The sequence below is a fragment of the Mustela lutreola genome, chromosome 1 (genome assembly GCF_030435805.1).
Source record: "Mustela lutreola isolate mMusLut2 chromosome 1, mMusLut2.pri, whole genome shotgun sequence".
NCBI classification, from domain to species: Eukaryota; Metazoa; Chordata; class Mammalia; order Carnivora; family Mustelidae; genus Mustela; species Mustela lutreola.
The window spans coordinates 191,520,742-191,540,148 of record NC_081290.1 but is presented as its reverse complement, the minus strand read 5'-3'; the positions used below and the strand labels follow the sequence as shown (position 1 = coordinate 191,540,148).

Below are 19,407 nucleotides of genomic sequence, written 5' to 3'. Positions count from 1 at the left end.
ATTGGTGAATGACGCCCAGCTGCCCCAAAAGAAGAGTCTGAGACAACCAGAGCTGGTGCGGATGTGGAGAAAAAGGAGCCCTCGTGCACTACTGGTGGGTGTGCAAGCTGGTACAGCCGCTGTGGAAAGCACTATGGAGGGTCCTCAAAACCTTAAAAAGAGTACTAGTATATTGCAGTAATCCCACTTCTGGGAATTTATCCAAAGAAAATGAGAACACTACGCCAAGGGCCTATCTGCGCCCCCACGTTCACTGCCCCGTTATTTACAACAGCCAAGACATGGAAACAGTGCAAGTGTCCATCAACATGTGAATGGATACAGAAGATGTGCTATATATATACAACACAATATTATTCGGCTACGAGAAACAAGGAAATCCTGCCATTGGCAAAAACATGGATAAAGCTTGAAGGCATTACGCTAAGTGAAATAAGTCAGACAGAGGAAGACAAATACCGTATGATCTCGCTTCTAGGTGAGATCTAAAAAAATAAAAATAAAACCCAAACCAAAAACCCAAACTCACAGAACAAGAGACCAGCTTGAGGTTCTCAGAGCTGGGGAGCAGAGGGGAGGGAGGGTTGGAGGAAGGTAGTCGAAAGATACAAACTTCTAGTTATGGGACGATTGGGTCCTTGGGGGACCATGTATGAGGCGATGACCACAGTTAACACGGCTGTAGGACACAGAAAGCTGCTGAGAATGTTGGTCCTCAGTTCTCATCAAAAGGAAACAAATTCTTTTGCTTTTTTTTTTTTTTTGTCTTTTCTTTTTATTGTATCTATGAGCTGATGGGTGGTAACTAAATTCATTAATCAATCATTCCACAATATCCATGCTGGACAGCAGGACGGCTTAAACTTCTACAGTGAGGTTTGTCAATTATGTCTCAGTAACACGGGGGAGAAGAAGCCACCCGTCCTGGCCGGGGTAACTGTTAATGAGGAATTTCTGTAGCTAATGAGCCTTGCAGTTACATTGAGAGGGTATGAAGTACCACAAGGCTTTCTTTTTCACCCTGGGTAGTTTTCATATGCATCTTCTCTGTGTTGGGGGAAACAGTGTTATTAAATAATGTCAGTGATGGTGTATCAGCTTATGGTCCTCAGTGTGAGATCCAGGCCCTATACGAGCCTCCCGGTCAGTGGGCAGAAAGAACCAGCATGTCGTGCCATGCACATGTCTTCTCATGTTAGGGAACATGGGCATGAGTCCTTTCCATGATCAACAAAGATATCCTGCATTGATTTGGAAATTGGAACAGGTAATAATCTGGCTTTTGACAGGACTTTATTTGGATGAGATGTATTCATGTATTTTAGAAAAATAAATTTCTGTAAACTCTCGTTTAAAAAAAAAAAATCTGAGAATCACCTGAACACCTGCCTTTCATCTAGCACCCCTCATCCATATACAATCGACCCCTAGGTGCCCTGTGTCCTCCGCACCGCCCAAACACCCATCCGCCTGCCTTAGGCGGCACCAGCTTTTGCACAGGGTCACTGACACACTGTTACTGCTCTCTGTGCCTGCGCTCCGGGTCACATCCCCTTCTTCCTCCATCCTGCAGCAAGACTTGTTATTTCTAAAAACAAATCTGACCGAGCTATTATTCTGTTTAAAATTTCTTAGTGGTTCTCTGCAGCTTTTGGGATATAGTTCACACATTCCAGTGCACACACATAAGACCCTTCATAAGCTATACTGTGGGGATACCCCAAGGTCACTGACCCAACCCTTGGCACACCAATCCGGGGCCAGACAACCGCCGTGCAGCTGCAGGGTCTGAGAGAAGCAGCATCCCTGAATTCCCACCAAGGACACATGGGATCCAGGCTCTGCCACTGCAGAGATGAAAGACCCTATTGGCCCCTGCATGCAGGATTGCTATAGGTACAAACTAGATAATCTGAGGAAAACCCTTAGCCATGGCCCGATGTTTAGGAACTGCTCCATTGTAACTGTGATTAGCCCTTTGCCTTTTTTTTTTTTTTGTTTTAAGATTTTATTAATTTATTTGACAGCAAGAGAGGGAACAGAAGCAGCGGGAGCGGGAGAAGGAGAAGCAGGCTTCCCACCAAGCAGGGAGCCTGATGCAGGACTCAATCCCAAGGCCCTGAGATCATGACCTGAGCGAAAGGCAGATGCTTAATGACTAAGCCATCCAGGCGTCCCTAGCCCCTTGCCTTATTCTTGGCCACCTCTGCCCCCAGCTCCTGCCCTGGCCCAGCCATCACATGCTGTTCCCTCTACCTAAGATGCCTCTGACCTTTTCTTTACCAGACATACTCCTACTTGTTCTCTGAAATCAGCTCAAGCTGTATTACAGGTATTATTTCTCCTCTGCTGCCCACGTCTGATTTCCATGTCCTCTCTGTGCACCCCCGGCTCGGTGCCTTGGCCTCCACCTCAGCCCATCACGCTGCACTGTGTTATCCGTCCACTGCCCCAGCTTCACTACAAAATGCTGAACTCGGAAATGTGTTCCCTGAGAGCTGAACATAAGGCCTGGCATAAAGTGAATGCCTCCCCAAATAATGAATGAATGAATGAATGAATAAACGAATGAATCAGCAAAACCAGGACTCATCCCATAAGTCTCCAGACCTCCGAACATCTCAAAGCATTCGAATCCCGAAAGAAAGGCACCAGGCCAAGTCTGTCTTCACTGGGTCTCCAGATACTTGAGAAAACCCTAGTTGAGGGACAAGTCGTGTGGATCCACTTGGGAGGGACTGGTGGCCGCAGGGAGGCCAAGGCCAGTGCCAGAAAACAGAAGATGCTCATTATGAAGCCAGCGAAATGAGACCAAGGTTGGGGGTGCCGGGGAGGCGTCCACATTAGAGAAAGAGAAACGAGACCAAGCAAACCACTGAAGCAGTCGACTGAGACCGGGAAGGGAAGGACAGATTAAATCAAACCTCTGACAGGCAATCGATGCACATTCAATTAACAGTTACAATATTACTAATTTACACAAAATGTCTAAACAATACCCTTTCCCCCTCCGGGGAGATCTTGAGTCAATGCCTCCCAGGGGGTGGGATGCTCCCTGCAAACCCTGCAGGGCCACTGTGCCCGCGCCCGGGGCAGACCCCACTGGGACAGCCAGACCTTCATCCTGGGGTGAAGGGTGGGCCCGGGCAGGTGCACGGAGCTGGGACCAGGGGTTAGGGCAAGGATGTTCAGAGCACGTGGCCGGGTCACTTCTAGAACTGGAGAGGAACCACCAGAGATTCCAAGAGGGCAAAATCAGAATCAGGCAGGCATCTGAGCGGCCACAGACCCTGGCTCGGCCTTCGGAAGTCCTGCTCACTGCAGCCCAAGGCTCTTTGAAGGCAAAGCACCTGCCAGGTGCAATGAAGTCCATCTTCATGCTCAGGGCATCCAAAGACAGGGCACATCTCCCTTTCGCGGTACACAGAGAGAAAAGAGAAAGCATCCACTCCACAGGGTCACCCCAAGGTCACTGATGCAACCCTCGGCATGACATCCTTGGGCCAGAACCTTGAGGGCGCAGAGCGCTGAAGGAACTGGGCAGAGCTCAATTCTAACTGTGACCTTGGGTAGGCCTCTCACTGCTTCGGGCCTCAGTTTCCCGCTCCAATAAAATGGGATCACACTGGGGCCCACCTCGAGGCTGGGTGAGACTTGGACAGCATGTGGGCAGAGCGCTCACTCCAGCGCACGGTGACGTTGGGTGTCTAAGCCCTACTTGGGACAGCACTACGGAACAGGTCCATGTGGGGGGCAAGAAGGTGAGGGGAGGAAAATGCCATGCCCCCTTTATTGCTCCTGACAGATAGGTACCGAAAGCTCTTGTAAGTACTACCTACACACACAGACCCCCAGGTCCCCTCATATCTTCTAAGCCTTCCAAAAGCCCAAACTGCAAAGCAGTTTCTTGAGGAGAGTGTGAGCACTGTCTCCAAACACCAGATGGCCCATCATATCCCTTCTGCTTGCACAGCCTTGTTTTCCCTCTTGATCCCATGACGGGCCAGGCAGGCCTCAGCATTCCCATTTTATAGATCAGCGAACTAAGTCCCAAAAAAGTTAAATGATTTGCTTGAAGTCACACAGTAGCAAGTCTTCTCTTTCTTAAATTATACTTTTTTCCAGCCCATGATGCTCCCGAGACACAGGCAAGACCAGTGAATTACAGGGACACGGGTGCTGCCTCCCGGAGAGGGGAGGGTGTCTGACCATCAGACTTCTCGTCACTCCAAAGTGCTACCCAGCTCCGAGGCCCCTCAACACCTGGGGTCCTCTGCCCCTTTTCCCACATCCTCAAACACCACAGAGCCTATGGTATGTCCCTTCGTTTGTCTGAGGAACTCCTTAGGTCTCTGCCCTGCTTGGCAGAGCTCAGCCTGCTCATCCAACTCAGGTTTTGGAGGTGGGGGCACCCCCTGGATCACGGGCACGGGACCCTGCAGGAAGTGCCTTTCCAAATTTCGGAGTTTAAGCACAGATGATATAAACGGCTCTTTGGGCGATAGGCACCCAGCCTGGAGATGCTGCCACCTTCGACAAAGGCTCCCGGACAGATGTGAATATGCCGATGAACGATGTCCCGGACAGGGCAGCGAGCGGAGAGCTGCCCCCAGTAATAGTCCTTCCCATGCACCCCCCCACCCCTCCCCGCAAGGAACTTGCTGGAGCTAAGTCCCCCGTCACTCTTCTCCATGAAATATCCTTCCCTGCTTCCTCTTCCCACAGACCATCGACCAATTCATTTGCTCACCATTATTTTTAAAACTCAAATTTTATTAGCAGTGGAGCATGAGTAATAAATACTAATACACTGTTTGCACTTGAATTAGCCCTGCATGTCCTGGGACCACAGGACTATTTGTCAAAGCCAGACGTCTCCCTCCCACCTGCATTTTGTGGTCGGACACAGGCCCTTCCAAGGTCATGGACTCCCAGGCGCCAAGTGAAAGCGGGGGGGGGGGGGGGGGGGGGGGGTACTCTGAGGAATTGCACTTGGGGCTCCCTGATTCCTAAGCAGGGCACTTAGCTGCCTGGAAGGAAGGGCAGCTGTGGCAGGGCATGCTAGAAGACCTGGATCCTAGCTCTATGACCTACCAGTCTAGCGCCATGAAGCAAACATGTCAGCGTAATCACTCTGAACTTCTGTTTCCTTGTCTGTAAAATGGGTCAATAACACTCGCCTCCCAGAGTTGCCGGGAGTATTATTACATCGGCAAGCTGGCAAACATGCACACAGCGGGGGCGGTGGCCGTGAGGGGTATGAGGGAGGAAGGGTTCTCCTTACCAAGAACTGCACGATACCTGAAATTACCCTTACCTGGTTCCATGGACGAATAAATAAGGGCCAGCACCTTTCCTAATTCCTAGTCCCCACAGGGGTCTTAAACGCTTAGCATCCAGGCATGTTTGTGGAATACATGCACCTCTGTGCGCCGCTGTCAGGAACTCGGTGCAGAGCAAAAACCATGTGATCCCTGGTGCCCAGGCTGGGCTTTCGATGCCTGCCTCTAGCAGCTGCTCTGGGGCTCAGACTCAGCTGGAAGGAGTCCACAGACAAGGGCAACCCTTCCGATGTGGGCAGGCCCAGCAAGTGGGCTCCCGACGGAGCAGCTCTGGAACCTCTCATCTCTCTTTGGCACTCAGTGCCTCACCTCTTTCCACAAACATGCAGTGAGACCCTCCCGCGTGCGGGGCTTTGTGTTAGGGCCTGGATCCCAGAAGTGGCCCAAACAGCCCAATCCAATCCCTGGCTCTCCAGAGCTCAGGCCCCAGTCAGGGAGTCCAAGCCTTAAATGGGCAGTTACAACGTGGTGTGGGGTGCGCTCCAAAGGGAAGGAGGGCTAGAGGCTTCAAAGCACCCAAACGGGCCTCATTCAGGCTGCAGGAGGCAGCAGGAAGGGCTGCCCAAAAGAGTCCATGTGCAGGAGCAAAGCAAGAGGAGGAGAGGTGGTAGAGGAAGGGGTTCCAAGCAGGGCAAACAGCATGTGCAAACATCCTGAGGTAGAGAGCCAAAGCTGCACTAGGGAGCTCAAGTCAGCCATCTGGGCTCAATGGGCAACTGCTCAAAGAGGGAATCGCAAGGAGAGGCTCCAAGGAAAGGTCCTCATACTCTCTGTCCTCAGCCAGCCTCCAGTCAAAGTGGGTAATAGGAAAAGGTACTGGAAATAGACTGAAGACAAAATCAACCCTAAACAATCAAACTTTGATAATGTACTTACACCCTTCCCAGCATATATACATCCTTGCTGAGGACTGGGATATAATAGGAAGGGGCTGAAGTTGGTTAATCAGGGCAGGCCTCCCAGAGGAGGTGAGCAGGGTCCTTGGCTAAGAAGCCCTCCAGCACCAGGAATGAAGCCAGGGCCCTCTTTTTCCCCATCTGATTGGAAACCTTGGACAACAATAAGGCTTTGTCTGGTTTGCCAGTTGCATATAAACACGAACACAATGACACCTCTCTCCCCCTTGACAAGGCCACACGTCAGGGTGGCTTAGTCTGAGTTAGGCTGACTTGCTTCGCCAAGTAAGACAGGCAACAAAAGCGTCTGACTTCCCAGTGTCCTCTCAGCCCCCAGCCCATGGGAAGATGCCAGCGTGTGCCCTGGATCCTCCTGTCTTCTCCCGGGGAGCAGGGAGGTCTCCATGAAGATGCAAACCCCCCAGCTGGCGGGGACAGTGTGGGAATTTGCATTATGCAGATCAGCCTCCCCCCCTCCCCCCGCTGCTGGGAGAAATATTGGTTTTCCCTCTTTTACCTGGCAGGGATCTGCCCTGGAGGCTTTCATCATCTGCCCTCGCCCCAGCCTCCACAGGGCCCCATCCCCACCAGCCGGCAATGCCCCTCGGAGACCCCTACAGCACCAGCAGCACTTGCGACTCTCTGGACACTGCCTCCCTTCCGGCTCTTGCTGCCCATCCACTTCCATTCTAGAGGCATCTCCAGACTGGGACCAGCCGGGCAGCTGTGGCTGTTTTGCACATTCCGGCACAAGCTACCGGGCATAGCAGAGTGGCCAAGACAACACTGTCCAGGAGGCTCCCCGCCGCTTTCCACACCCCAACCCCACCGTAAGCAGATGGACCAGGGGGTCAGGGCAGCTCCGGAGGCCTCTGTACTCTGCCGACAAGGCCGGCTCTGCAGTCAGACCTGGCCTGGGCCTGCCTCTGCTGGGGGCTGGCTGTGTGACATTGGGCCATTTATGTCCCTCCTCTAAGTGCTGTCAAATGAGGCTGGTTATAAGAATTAAATGAGAAAATACACATGAATGACGAGCAACACTGCCTAAAATGTGTCCAGCAAACACCACCTGCTATTTCCATTAATGTCACTCTAGCTCTCCTCCGGGACATTCTGCCGAGTGACCAGACTCTAGCCATGAGAACCACTTTAAAAACTTTTAAAATTGACCATATGATATGTGTATAGAAAAGTGCACATGCGGGGGTTGGGAGGTCGGGGTACCAGGTGGTGGGTATTATAGAGGGCACGGATTGCACGGAGCACTGGGTGTGGTGAAAAAATAATGAATACTGTTAGGCTGAAAATAAATAAATTAATAAAAAAATAAAATAGATATATTTACTAATCTTAAATATTTAAACACATGAATAAAGTCAAACTGAAAAATGAAAAAAAAGAAAAGTGCACATGCATCGCACACGAAGAGCCCAAGGAACTTTCCATTCGCTGGGTTCACAGATCCAGACATGAAGCGTTCCCAGTGGTCCCCAGGCCAGGGCCCCCTGCTGCCCCCTTCCAAGGAAGCTACTAGCCTGATTTCCATCACCAAAGATTACCTTGCCTGTTCCTGAGTCTTATATAAATAAAGTCAGACAGGATCTAATGAAAGCACTTTCTGGGGCCACGTGAGTGGCTCTGCCGGTTATGCGTCTGCCTTTGGCTTGATTCCAGGGTCCTGGGATGGAGCCCTACATTGGGCTCCCTGCTCAGTGGGAGAGTCTGCTTCTCCTGCTTCTCCCTCTGCCGTTGCCCCCAGGCTTCAGCTCTCTTGCACTCCCTATCTCAAATAAATAAAAAAGATCTTAAAAAAAAAAAAAAAGGAAGCACGTTATGATTTAAGATGGGCTTCTATTAGATGTGACTGATTCGCTCCTCCCCCAGCTGGGGGGGGGGGGTACGCCTCTGCCCGGCCCTCCTCCATACCCTGTTTGGAATCACGACTCCCAGAGAGCAGGGCCTACTTCTGTGGATCATTCCACACCCTGCCCAGGCAGGTGGGGGCTGGCTAGAAGCTGCGGAGGGCCCCAGCCAAAGGTGGGGCGAGCAGGGAAGCAGGGCACTGGGCCCCCTGGCTTGATAAGAAGCTCCTTGCAAGTCAGAGAGGCACGAGACCGAACAAACCAGGGGTCAGGGAAATCCCGACTCTGCAAGCTGTGTGACTTTGGGTGAGCTGCCTCCCCTCTCTGAGTAATTTCCCCATCTGTAAAATGAGATGGTCGGCCAAAATCTCACTTGGCAAATTCATCCTGCCCAGTGCCCACAGCACACACAGAGCGCACTGGGCCCCGTCCCAGGAGCCCACACTCGGCCGCAGACCCCTCTCAGCTCAGTCCTGTGGCACCGCCGCCCATCAGCAGAAATGGGCACAGGAGGGGGTGTGTGTGGGGATGACTCAGTGGCCCCGGATGACCATGGCCAGCAGCTGGTGACCAGAGTCCCTGAGGCTGTGCTTCCACGTGGCTCATGATCAGGGCCCGGGATCCAGGGCATGAAATATCAAACAAGACCTCCTCTCATCCCCTAGATCCTGGGCCCCTTTTCATGGTCTCCACACAAAGGCAGCCTCTTCCTGCATTCCCCACATCCCTCCCTGCACACCGCCCTCCCGCCCCGCTGACTCTACTTGCAAGTACCTGAATTCCAGAGTGCACAGGGGCCCAGGTCACACTGGGTGTCTGGAGGTCCCTGCTCCCACGGCCCCTCCCCCCGACTCACAGGAGCCACAGCACCCCCACTCTGATCTCACGCCAGGGCCCCTCACCCGTGGGTACCACCCCTGCTCTCACTAAGACAGCCCCGTCTAGTCCCCCCACCCCCCGGCCCTTCATGCAGGGCTCAGCTGGGTTTGAGGACAGTGTGAAGTGTGTACCTAGGGTCAAGGTCCAGGCAGAACCCAGGCTGCTTTTCGTACTTGTTCTGCCTCATGACAGGTCACACTAACCGCCCGCCCCCCCCGCCCCCCGGTCTGAGGAGAAAATGTCTTTTGAGATCCACACAACTAACTGACTCTTCAGCCGCCCACATCTGTGAGTTAAAGCAGCCCATCCCTGCTTTCCAGAGCTAGGGCTCAGCACAGCGGAGGGCTCCCCCATCCACAGCCTCGGCCAACAAGGAGCTCACAGACGCAGCCATCCACGCCGCCGCAAAATGTTTATTGAGCAGCTACTATGTACTGGGGCTGTCCTAGTCATTGAGAATGCAAAGCTGAGAAGCGGACAGCCCTTGAGCCAGTGCAGCAGAGACAGATGTGATGACCTCTGCTGACCTCCCCGCAGCATCAGTGTGGCCTGACCCTCCCCTAGGTGAGTAGCTCCAGTGCCTCCCCTGCTCGGGGCTGGAGGCTGAACAGAGACACCTACTGGCTCCTCGGAGAAGCACAGGCCACGGAGGAGAAGACACAGAGAGGGTTTGGGCAGTTACTGCTAGGTCAGAGGGAACAAATAACCCCTGGGCAGGGCTTACTGACACAAGACAAGGGACACAGAGCAGCAGCCCTTCCTGGCCTGGGAACATGCGACAGAGGTTGGCTCTGTCCCAGCATGTCAGGCCCCAGCATCCCCCTCACCCCAGGACTAACCCCCTCCCCAAAGAGGAGCAGAGGGGCAGAGAGAGCAGCCAGCCGGTACTGAGGGACATGCGCTCTCTCAGCTGACTCTGCTGCCTACAGAGCCCATGGCCTTGTTACTTCCAATCTGCACCCCACCTTGCCGACCGCATGTTCCAGCCTATTTACTTTGGACTCTGGCAGGACTCTCCCTTTTCAAAGGCAAACGGGATGGTGCTATTTTAGCTCAAATAAATGGGGAGCTTTCTCCATCTAGTTGCCCACTCTGTACTCCTAGATTTGGGTCACCTGAACTTTCTGGCCCTCACGGGGGGGCGGGGGGTAGCTGCAGCATCATCTAGCCTCAGAGACCTCAGAGGAGCCCAAAGGAGCAGGCAGTCACCTTAGGCCTTAAGCCCTCCACCCCCAGGACCCAAGACCCAGTGTAGCCTCTGGCAGATTCCGGATCTGTGTGGGCATGGTGTAAGGGCCCAGCCATGGGGTGCGCCCACCCAGTGCCAGCCCGTGGCTGCGCCTGGAACCCCAGAGGTGCTCCGGAAACGTGTCCTATGATGGATGTGTGGCAGCTGCCCGCACAGCCCTGTGGCCAAGGATCAGGCAACTACCTGTACATGAGTCCTAGCTTCGGACCTCTCTGAGCTCCCCCATCATCTTCCCAGCCAGGGATTTGGTGTGGGGGAGGGAGTCTTGGACAGAAACCCAGTGAGGAAGAGCCTGGATGCCGGCTTTGCTTCTGCTCATGAGGTGTCTTCACAGCCCGAGGACTGAACAGGAAGGGGGGCAGGAGTGCCTTATGGGGTTCCCAGGAGGGGTGCAGAATGAGGACCCATGGGAAGGAGATTTGGCTTGGGAATAAGGTAAAAATCTTCTGGTATTTTTTGAAGAAAATCGCTAGCATTTCCTGAGCCCCTTCTGTATGCCAGACAGCGGGCTGGGTGTTCTCACATCTTCCCTCATTCACGGCTGCCTTGGGAGTGGTCAAGGACATGGCCCGGGAAGCCAAATTTCCGTCCTGGCTCTACCATGTTCTAGTGTGTCACCTTGAGAAAGCTACACGACCTCTCTGGGTCTCGGTTCACTCTTGGGGTTGGTTGTCGGTAGATCAACTTAATACATGTAAAGCATCTAGAATGTAATTGGTGCTCAATAAAGTCAGCTTTCAGAAGATGGGGAGGAAGAGGAGGAAGGGGAGAGGTGACAGCTGGGGCTGGATAACTAGGTGGGTATTCTGTGTGTAGACAAGAGGAGAGTGTCAGGTAGGACGCTGAATGAATGCATTCAAGTTCGGTCCAGGGATAAGACTGGTTTTTAATGCCCTCCCTGGATTTCATTTTTCCCAGCAATAAAATAGGCATCATCATTTCTGGACAAACGTTGCTTTATTGTGTGGAATATTCTCCACCTTGGGAAGAGCAGGAGCGCCCAGGGACCACTGCCTCCACTATTTGTAAGAACCACGGGTGACCTTCAGAAGGCACCTTCAGAAGAGCCCCTGGCAGGGGGCAGGGTTCCTGGATCCCAATCTAAGCCTTCAATAGAGAAACACTGGTTTTCAGCTAGTTATGGAAATTCTGGGAGTCTGAGGTGATCATACCTAGCAGCTCTGTCCACCTCTGAGAGCGATCCTTGGGGCAAGGGCGAAATCATCAAGAATATTGTAAGCGCTGAATATGGGATACCCACCAGGAAGTGGCATTAGCGGCTTCAGCATAAGGGCTGATCGTCTGATGGAAACTCAGGAGCAGCAAACAGCTGGTGAGAAACTCCAGAGCCACCCTCAGGAAAGGACTCCAGGGGGTCCCTTCTGGCCCTCCCTACGTCCACTCCAGTCTTCTCTAGCTCGGAAAAAGTCTCTGCTGCCTCCAGAAAGACATCCCCGAATTCCTATCCCATCACCAACCTTGCTGGGGACATTCTGTCGTGATCGTATGAACACAACGAGGCCAAGGAAGATGCTGGAAAGATGAAAAAGCACCACTGTGACAGGAGTGTCCCAACAGATTTCTTCCAGAGCTACCCCGTCATGCCTCTGAGAGTCCAAGACCCCAGAGAGACCCCCCAACTGATGATGCAGGCAGCCTCGCACGCCAGCCGGCTGGACCCCGGTGCACTGGAAGGAATGGTCCAGACAGGGCAGGACTGCTGCAACCTCAAGGAGCCACGTGTCCCCTGAGTGCCACCAATCCTCAAACTTTGCATGTCATGAGAGAGTCTCCTCTGCGGTTCCTGTCGGCCTCATTCCAGCTTCCACCCCGGCTCTCGTCTGGATGGCCTCTGTGGGGGAAGAGACTGGCCCATGATTCAGGGCCCGCGCAGGAGCTCTGAGAAGGGAAGCCTTTCCCTGATTCCCCAGTAGTACCAGTGACCGCTCTCTCGGGAGGTCAAAGAAATCAGGTCAAGGAAAGACAAGCCAGAGAGTGTGTGGAAGGTCTGGTTGCCCCCCGTGCCTGGCCTCCCTGCCTATGAGATGAGGAACAGGACAGTGAGGGCGCCAGCTGGCTCAGCTGGTAGAACACCCAACTCTTGATCTCAGGGTCGTGAGTTTGAGCCCTGTGCTGGGGAGAGAGTTTACTTAATAACAAGAAAATATGTATTTTTTTAAATTGGACCGCCTGGGTACAAATTCCAACTCTGCTTCTTACCAGCTATGGGACTTTAGGCTAATGAATCATCTCCCCGAATCTCAGCCTCCCTGCCTGTGAAATGGGTATAACAGAAGGCTAAGTAGAACCTAAACTAATCATAGTACCATAAACCGTATCCCAAAGCTTAAAGTTAGTAAGGGGATAAGCGAAGTTACTATATAGAAAGTACTTTGTGTCGTGTTTGGTACAGGAGAGGCATCTGAAAAATACTCGCCATTATCATGGCCATAGGAATTGTTGCTGTCAACTAATCTGTCCACTTAACAAATATTTACTGCATTTACCTACAATGTGAGCTTATCCCCAGACACAAACACACAGGCCATTTCGTTGACCATGAGGGGCTCCTGGTCTAAGCGCCTTAGAGAACTAAGGTGTTCCCAGTCAGTACCAACCCGAATTTGTTCGGATGCCAAGATAGGACCACGTGGGTTACAGTCGTCTCTCTTTGCCTGTCCTCTCGCTCCTGCGGGGAGGGCCACAAAGCCCCCCAGAAGGGATACAGGCCAGGGAGCCTGGAGCCCCGGGCTGACACCCCAGCTCTGCCACTGCCCACCTTGCAACTTGGACCAAGTGACTTAACCACACCGAGGCCCACAGGGCCGCACCCAGTTCCCACGGTCTCACCAGCCTCGCCAGGGACAGCATTCCGCAGCGGCGGATGAGCCGAAGGGGGCTAGGAGAGACTCTGTGAAGATGAAAACGTAATCGTACTTGTAACAGCGACAACTGTGACCATTCGCGGGTGCTCCGTCACCTGCTGAGGGTTCCTTTGGCCACTATTATGGTCCTTAGCTCACAGCCGGACAGCTGCAGGAGCCGGGACTTGAATCCTGCGCAATCTGAGCCAGCTGTGGCCGACCACGACCCCACACAGCCTCTGGGGGAGGGACAGGGGTGTCGCACCCCGGCCACCCAGAAAGACAGACAGCAGCCCCCAAAAGGGGACAGCCGAACTACACTCCTGAAACCCAGTCTCCCTACCCAGGAGCCTCCGGGCTGGATGGCAGCAACTGCCCTAGCCGCCCCGCAGCGTGGAGCCGTCCTCCGCTCTTCTTAAAATTTTCTTTTTTATTAAGTGCACCTTGTAGCCAGGCTCTCACTTACACATCTTAACCTCCTCTGGGCTATTGATTTCTCATTCTATTAAATCCTCTTCTTTAACTCCGGCCCTTAAACTCTAATTCTAAACATATGTTTACTCCACAGTCCCTCTCCCAGGCCGCCGCTGTGGTGCCCTGTCGTGGGGGTCGTGCCCGCCCCCCCGCACCCCCTCCCTTTGCCAGGGAGCCTGCCCGAGACTCTGTCCCTGAGATCGAGTGTGTCATATGCCTGAGATGACAGAGGTCACAAAGAATAAACTGAGGCAGCAAGAAGTAGCCTGGATTCTGACGGCGGGGGGGAGCCCCAAGACACTCCATTCCCGGACGCCGGAGGTCCCCCGCAGTCTTCCAGTCCCCTCCTCACCCACCATGTTCCACCAGGAATGTCAGTAACAAACATTTGTTAAACATGACTTGGGGCCACTTTAATAAGACAAATATTTATTTAGCACCTGCCCAGGGCATGGCACTGGGGACACCCCTGTGAACGTGTCTGGAGGGAAGCTCAGCCCAGGGGGCCCCTGGAGGCAACAGACCGGGGAGCAACTTCTAGCAGGAGTCCACGGGCCACCCAGGCTCCCTCCCCAAATGCTCCCGGGCCCACACCTGCCTCCCAGCACTTCTGGGAACACACTCCTCAGCTTTCCCTCAGGCCTGCTTCCCCTTCTGGCTTCCCCATTTCTGAAGTGGCATTACCATCCTGGGGAGCCTCCAGGGCTCCAAATCTCTAAGTTCTCGGCGACACTTTCTGCTGCCTCGTCTGCTATTTCCAATCTGTCCTCACGTTCTGCTGTTCCTTGGAAATGCCACTCAAATGCACCCCTCCCCTGCTGCCAGTGCCCCCAGCCCTCAAGCCCTCTCTGGGCCCTCACTCATCGGCCTGCCCAGGAGGCTCCACACCCCCCAAGCCCCAGGCAGCCAGTGAACCTCTTCTCTTTGGCTTTCAAGGTCCTCTTGAATTGTTAGCTCTACCCTATGCCTGCCACCCTGACTCCCCAAAGACAGGACCCCTCAGTCCATCCCCACACATCACCCACCCCTCAGGCCACCCCTGTCCCCCCAACTCCGCCCGGGCAGCCCTCCTCACCGGCTAAGTCCTTCCCCGTCCTCACTGACCTCCAGCCCCATCAGACCGCCAGCATCCACGGCAGCCTGAGCACATCCACCGCACCCCTCCTAGTCCCATCCAGGGGGCATCCTCCTGTGCTGCCCCCCAAATCCTTAACCTGCTTCACTAAGCCCTGCCTCACTGAGGACCCCCCAAAGACCCAAACGCTGCTTATGTAAATGACTGAGGTGTTGAGTTGTTCCAAGAAAACCTGTATCAGATTTTTCCATAAGGAGGCTTCTCCCTCCCATTTTTAAGCCCACATATGAGGGAAGGAAGGGGGGGTTCTGGAGTGCTCCCCGGACCATGGCGGGGCTCAGAAGGGCTCCCTGTAGGCCCCCTTTCCTCATCCGTAAACATGGAGCTGGGGTGACTGTGCAATGAGCGGCGTGTGCGGTGCTAAACCGATTCCCTCCTTCCTTCCCACGATTTACCTTGGCCTGCTACTGTGGCATAAATTGCTTTTTCGTGTTGGGTTTGTTCAGTGTAAGGCATACCCTATTTTATGTAACCAAATGTTATCATCAAGCAACAACTATTTCTTCCACTCCCTCTATAAGCAGGGGCCAGTGCACGGGTGCGGAAAACCGGGGCACGGAAGGACAAACTTCAGGCACCAGGCAAAGGCCTTGCTCCTCAAGGGACCTGCCTTCTGGGCAGGGAGACCAACAGATCACCCCAAGGAGGCAGGGTGACAGGAGCCCTCCATGTGGCCTTCCCATTGACAGATCACGTGCCCACACAAACAGAGCCATGCTGACAACTAGCCTCTCGGGCAGGGGAGATGGTCCCCATTTTACAGGTGAGACAAATGAGGCTGAGAGAGGTTAAACAGTTTGTTCAAAGTCACCCAGAGAGTGACAAGAAGACAGGAAGCCGGATCTGCCCGTCCCTTAGCCTGGGGCGAGGGCAGGTGGGGCAGAGAGGGGGATCAGGTCCAGAGGCCTAAAGCCTGGCCACAGGAGGAGGCCCGTAAACTCCAGCTACCCCCACGGAACCGAGTCCAGGAGTTGCGGGGTGTGGGGGGGAGACAACCCTGAGGCTCCTGAGACCTGGTCACGACGCATTACAAATGCCATCTTTCTGGGAAAGCAGGTGTGGCAGCAGGGTGCCTGGACATAGAGCCCGCAGGCCACCCACGGAGGAGCCTGTGTCCCCATCACCCAGGGGCTGAGTCCAGCATGGGGCAGTAGCAGTACTAAAGGAAAGGTCAGGCCAGGTAGCAAAAGCGCTGGAAAGAACTGAACACCAAAGGGATAAGGCGCCCAGGAGTGGGGTGGGGGAGACAGAGGAGGAAGACAGAGCCTAGGGGTCTGCGGTTTCCAGACCAGTGTCTGGAATAACCTGGAACTCTCTGTGGGAGGCAGTTAAGAGGAAGCACGGGGCCGGCGGGACATCCTGCTCCCTCATGCCTCCCCCACACCCCCGCCATGTGCAGAAGCCCCCAGTCTAGGGCTGAGAATGCAGAGCCAAGAATTAGCCAGATTCAAGACCTTGGTGGGGAAGGCAGTGGGGACCACCAGCCAGCCCCCGCGGGGAGGGGAAAGTGTGGCGCTGACCCTAGAGAAGGTGAAGGTGAAATGAAGCTCGGGACAGGGAGAGGGAGGGCCGAGCAGCAGAGACCTTCTCCAGCAACAAGTAGCAAGACCCGAGCACTGGGCTGGGAGTCCGGAGGCCTCCTGTGTGGCCGCAGAGCCTTGGGCAGGTCACCTAAGCTCTCCGGATCTCAGAACCTGGGGGAACCAGTGATCCCTCCTTAGAGGGCGACAGTGCACATGAGATGCTTGTAGGGCCCTCGTAGAGATCAGATGAAGTAATTCTCCTAAAAAGCATTTGGAAAACTGCGGCGCTCATCACACACATAAGGGATTCGTACTCTGCAGAAGTAGCGGCAGAGGCTTTCTTCCCACACACTCCCTGCCACGGCCTACCCCCCACCAGCCGCACAGCACCCGCCCCTGCCACCCCACTCCTCTGCTTTTCCAGCAGTGTCTCCCCTCGCCCAGGACAGGTCCTCCTTCCTCCCATCAGGTCTGGCTCAGACCCACTCTCCAGGAGCCCCCCCGCATCCCCTCATGACGGCCCCCACTTCTCTCCCACTCCTCCAAAGTTCCTCTCCATCCTCGGGGAAAACCAAACTGGAAAGCCAGACCGGGATACAGACCCAGGCTCTGGGAAGAACTTTTGGTGCTGATGAAAATGTCAGCCAATGATCAAGACGCCTGGGGGAGGGGGGGGGGGGGAGAGGGAAATAAACAAAGAAAAGCCAGAATGTCCTCCCCGGTGCCCCTCCACTCACTACCCCGCCTTCCCCACCAGGCACTGCCAAGACCTCCAGGGACCAGCCTTGCCTCTGGTCTCAGGTGGCAGGCCCAGAGGAGGGCTAGGGGATAGAGCCAGCCAGGCGGGCAGGAGGCTGGTGGGCAAGCCCGGGCCACAGCTCCCCATGGAAGTCTCGCTCCGCAAGAAATGAACAAAATACGGAAAATTAAACAAACCCAGACACTGTAATGTGTGCATATTAGATTAACTCTCCAAAGGGTCGCGACCTTGAGGAACACATCCAGCCAGTGAGGAAAATAATAAACCTGATTAATGATGAGGCATGGGCTGCAGCTTCAGCAAATACAACCGGCCTGACGATGCCCAGTGGAGTTCCTGGGGCTTCCTTCCCAGGCTGGGGGTGGATGGGGGGTGCGGAACCCAGCTGACCTCCCTAGGCCCCTCGCGCCAGATCACAGGAGCACAGACACTCGGGGGACAAAGCAGGACCACACTGCTCTCTCGGATGTCCATTGCCAAGCCAGACAGCCTCTGTCATAGGGGATGCCAGCCGTTGGCAGGTGCTCCTGGAAGTGTCACTGTCACCCAGGTGACCCACCGGGAGCTTAAGTGAGGGTACCTCTCTGCTCCTAGCAGGGCTCCGCACTCCGGGCCAGCCCCCAGGACCATTCTGTCTGGTATTGGAGGGGCCCCGGCCTTGCCCAGAGCTCCCCTCTTCTTTCCAGACAACCCAGGCCCTTGGGAGACATGCCCAGGAGAGCCACTGGAGGGAGGCAGGGAGGTGGCACCTCCTGGCATCACCAGACAACAGCACCAGGAGGAAGATGGCAGCATAAAGTAGAGATGCCAAAAGCTGTGCAACCAAAGGTCCAGCGGGGGAGAAGCTCGGGCCGCAGCGCCCCACCACTGCCAGGCAGGCCGGCTGGCCAGAGGGCCCCGGCCCAGCCCCCCACCACCGCCGCCCCCGCCCACTGGCCAACTCTCCCCGGGCTCCGGCTCCTCCTCTCTCACTTTCTTCAGCTCCAGGGAGCCAGGGAAAGAGACACAGGTGCTCTCAGTGCCTTGAAACCCCTGTCCCAGCTGTCGCAAGCCGGCCCTCCACCCAGGCCAGGTCTGAGCAGCTCACCGCTCGGCCAGTCCTCACCGGAGAGAATCTCAATCAGCTCCCCTCCCCCCCCTCCTCCTCAGCCCCCTCCCCCATCACACGCCCAAATGCAGGTCTCCAGAGTTTCTCCCTCACTTCCCACTCGGGTGAACTAGGGTGAGGTGGGTGGGAGCCTCATGAGTCCAGGGAAAGAGGGTCATTTCTGATAGGACGCCGGTCCCCCGAAGCGAGCCCGGCGTGGAGGGTGGGGGTGTGGTGGTGGCCGGAGTCCAGCGCAGGGGCAGGGGGCAGCGGAGGCAGATGGCAGCGAGCAAAGAGGGAGGGGGGCCTCGTGGGCTCCCGGGCTGCGCCGGGATGGGGCAGAGCAGCCGGGGCCGGGCGGGAAGCAGGGGTGACGGCGGCTGGGGGAGCGCACCGGCGGCGGGCAGGGGCCGGCATCCCTGCAGGGGGCAGAGGCAGGGCTGGGAGTTGCACGGGGGAAGGGGAGGACCAGCGCGGGAGGATCGCGAGCCCGGGGAAGGGCTGCGGAGGGAGAGAGATGGGGATGGAGACTGGAAGGACTACGGGAGCGGAGCGTTGGGGTCCAGAGCCCGGGAGACGCAGGGATCCGAGGGCAGGGGACCGGCGGGCTGAAGGCGGGAGAAGGGAGGCAGGGCGCCGGGGAGGCGGTGAGGGCGGGGGGCAGGGAAGGGTGCGGGGCAGCGGCCCCGGGGGAGCGGAGAGGCAGAGACGTCAGAAGTCGGGGGGACGGGCGCGGGAGGGGGCGCGCGCGGGGCCCGCGCGGCCGGGACGCGAGGGGCGCCGGGGGCAGCCCAAGAGGCGGGCTGGGGGGCGCCGCGGCGGGCCGGGGGGCGCCGCGGCGGGCCCTGCCCTTACCTGGGCGGCTCCGCACGCCGGGGGCTGAGCTGGGGCCGGGCCGCCGGGCTGTTGTTTTCCGGTTCTCCCTGCTTCCGCAGCAGCCGCGGCGGCCCCAGCGCGATCCGCCGGCAGCTGAAGGCAGTCTGTGTCCGGCTGCGAGCGAGCGGGGAGCGGGCAGCGCGGGAGGAGCGCGGCCGAGGCACGGGGCGCCGCCCGGCGGCCAGCGCTGGAACTGCGGCGGCCCGCGCACGCCGGCCGGGGGGGCGCCCCTTCGGGGCCGGGTGGCCGGCAGCCCGCACACCCCGGGCGCCGGCTGGGGGGCCTCGTCCGGCGCGCCCCAGAGCCGAGGCGCAGGAGGAGCGGGCCGGCAGCGGGGCCGGGCGGCCGGAGGCAAACTTGACGCCGCCCCGGGGGGGCCGGGGCCGAGGCCGAGCGGGAGGCCGGGGCCGGGGCGCGAGGGGCGCGCGGAGCTGGACGGCCGCGGGACGAGAGGCGGGCG

General features: G+C 56.2%; 1 protein-coding gene across 4 annotated transcripts in view; it reads right to left on the bottom strand.

The window, feature by feature from the left end:
* The window catches only part of GRIK4 (glutamate ionotropic receptor kainate type subunit 4), a 411,978-nt gene extending 392,879 nt beyond the window's left edge, over nt 1-19,099 (bottom strand). For all 4 annotated transcript variants that reach the window (XM_059183457.1, XM_059183459.1, XM_059183458.1 and 1 more), the window contains exon 1: nt 18,927-19,099. The gene's annotated coding sequence lies outside the window, so the exon portion shown is untranslated. The remainder of the gene's footprint in view (nt 1-18,926) is intronic.
* Nucleotides 19,100-19,407: the final 308 nt, after the last annotated feature.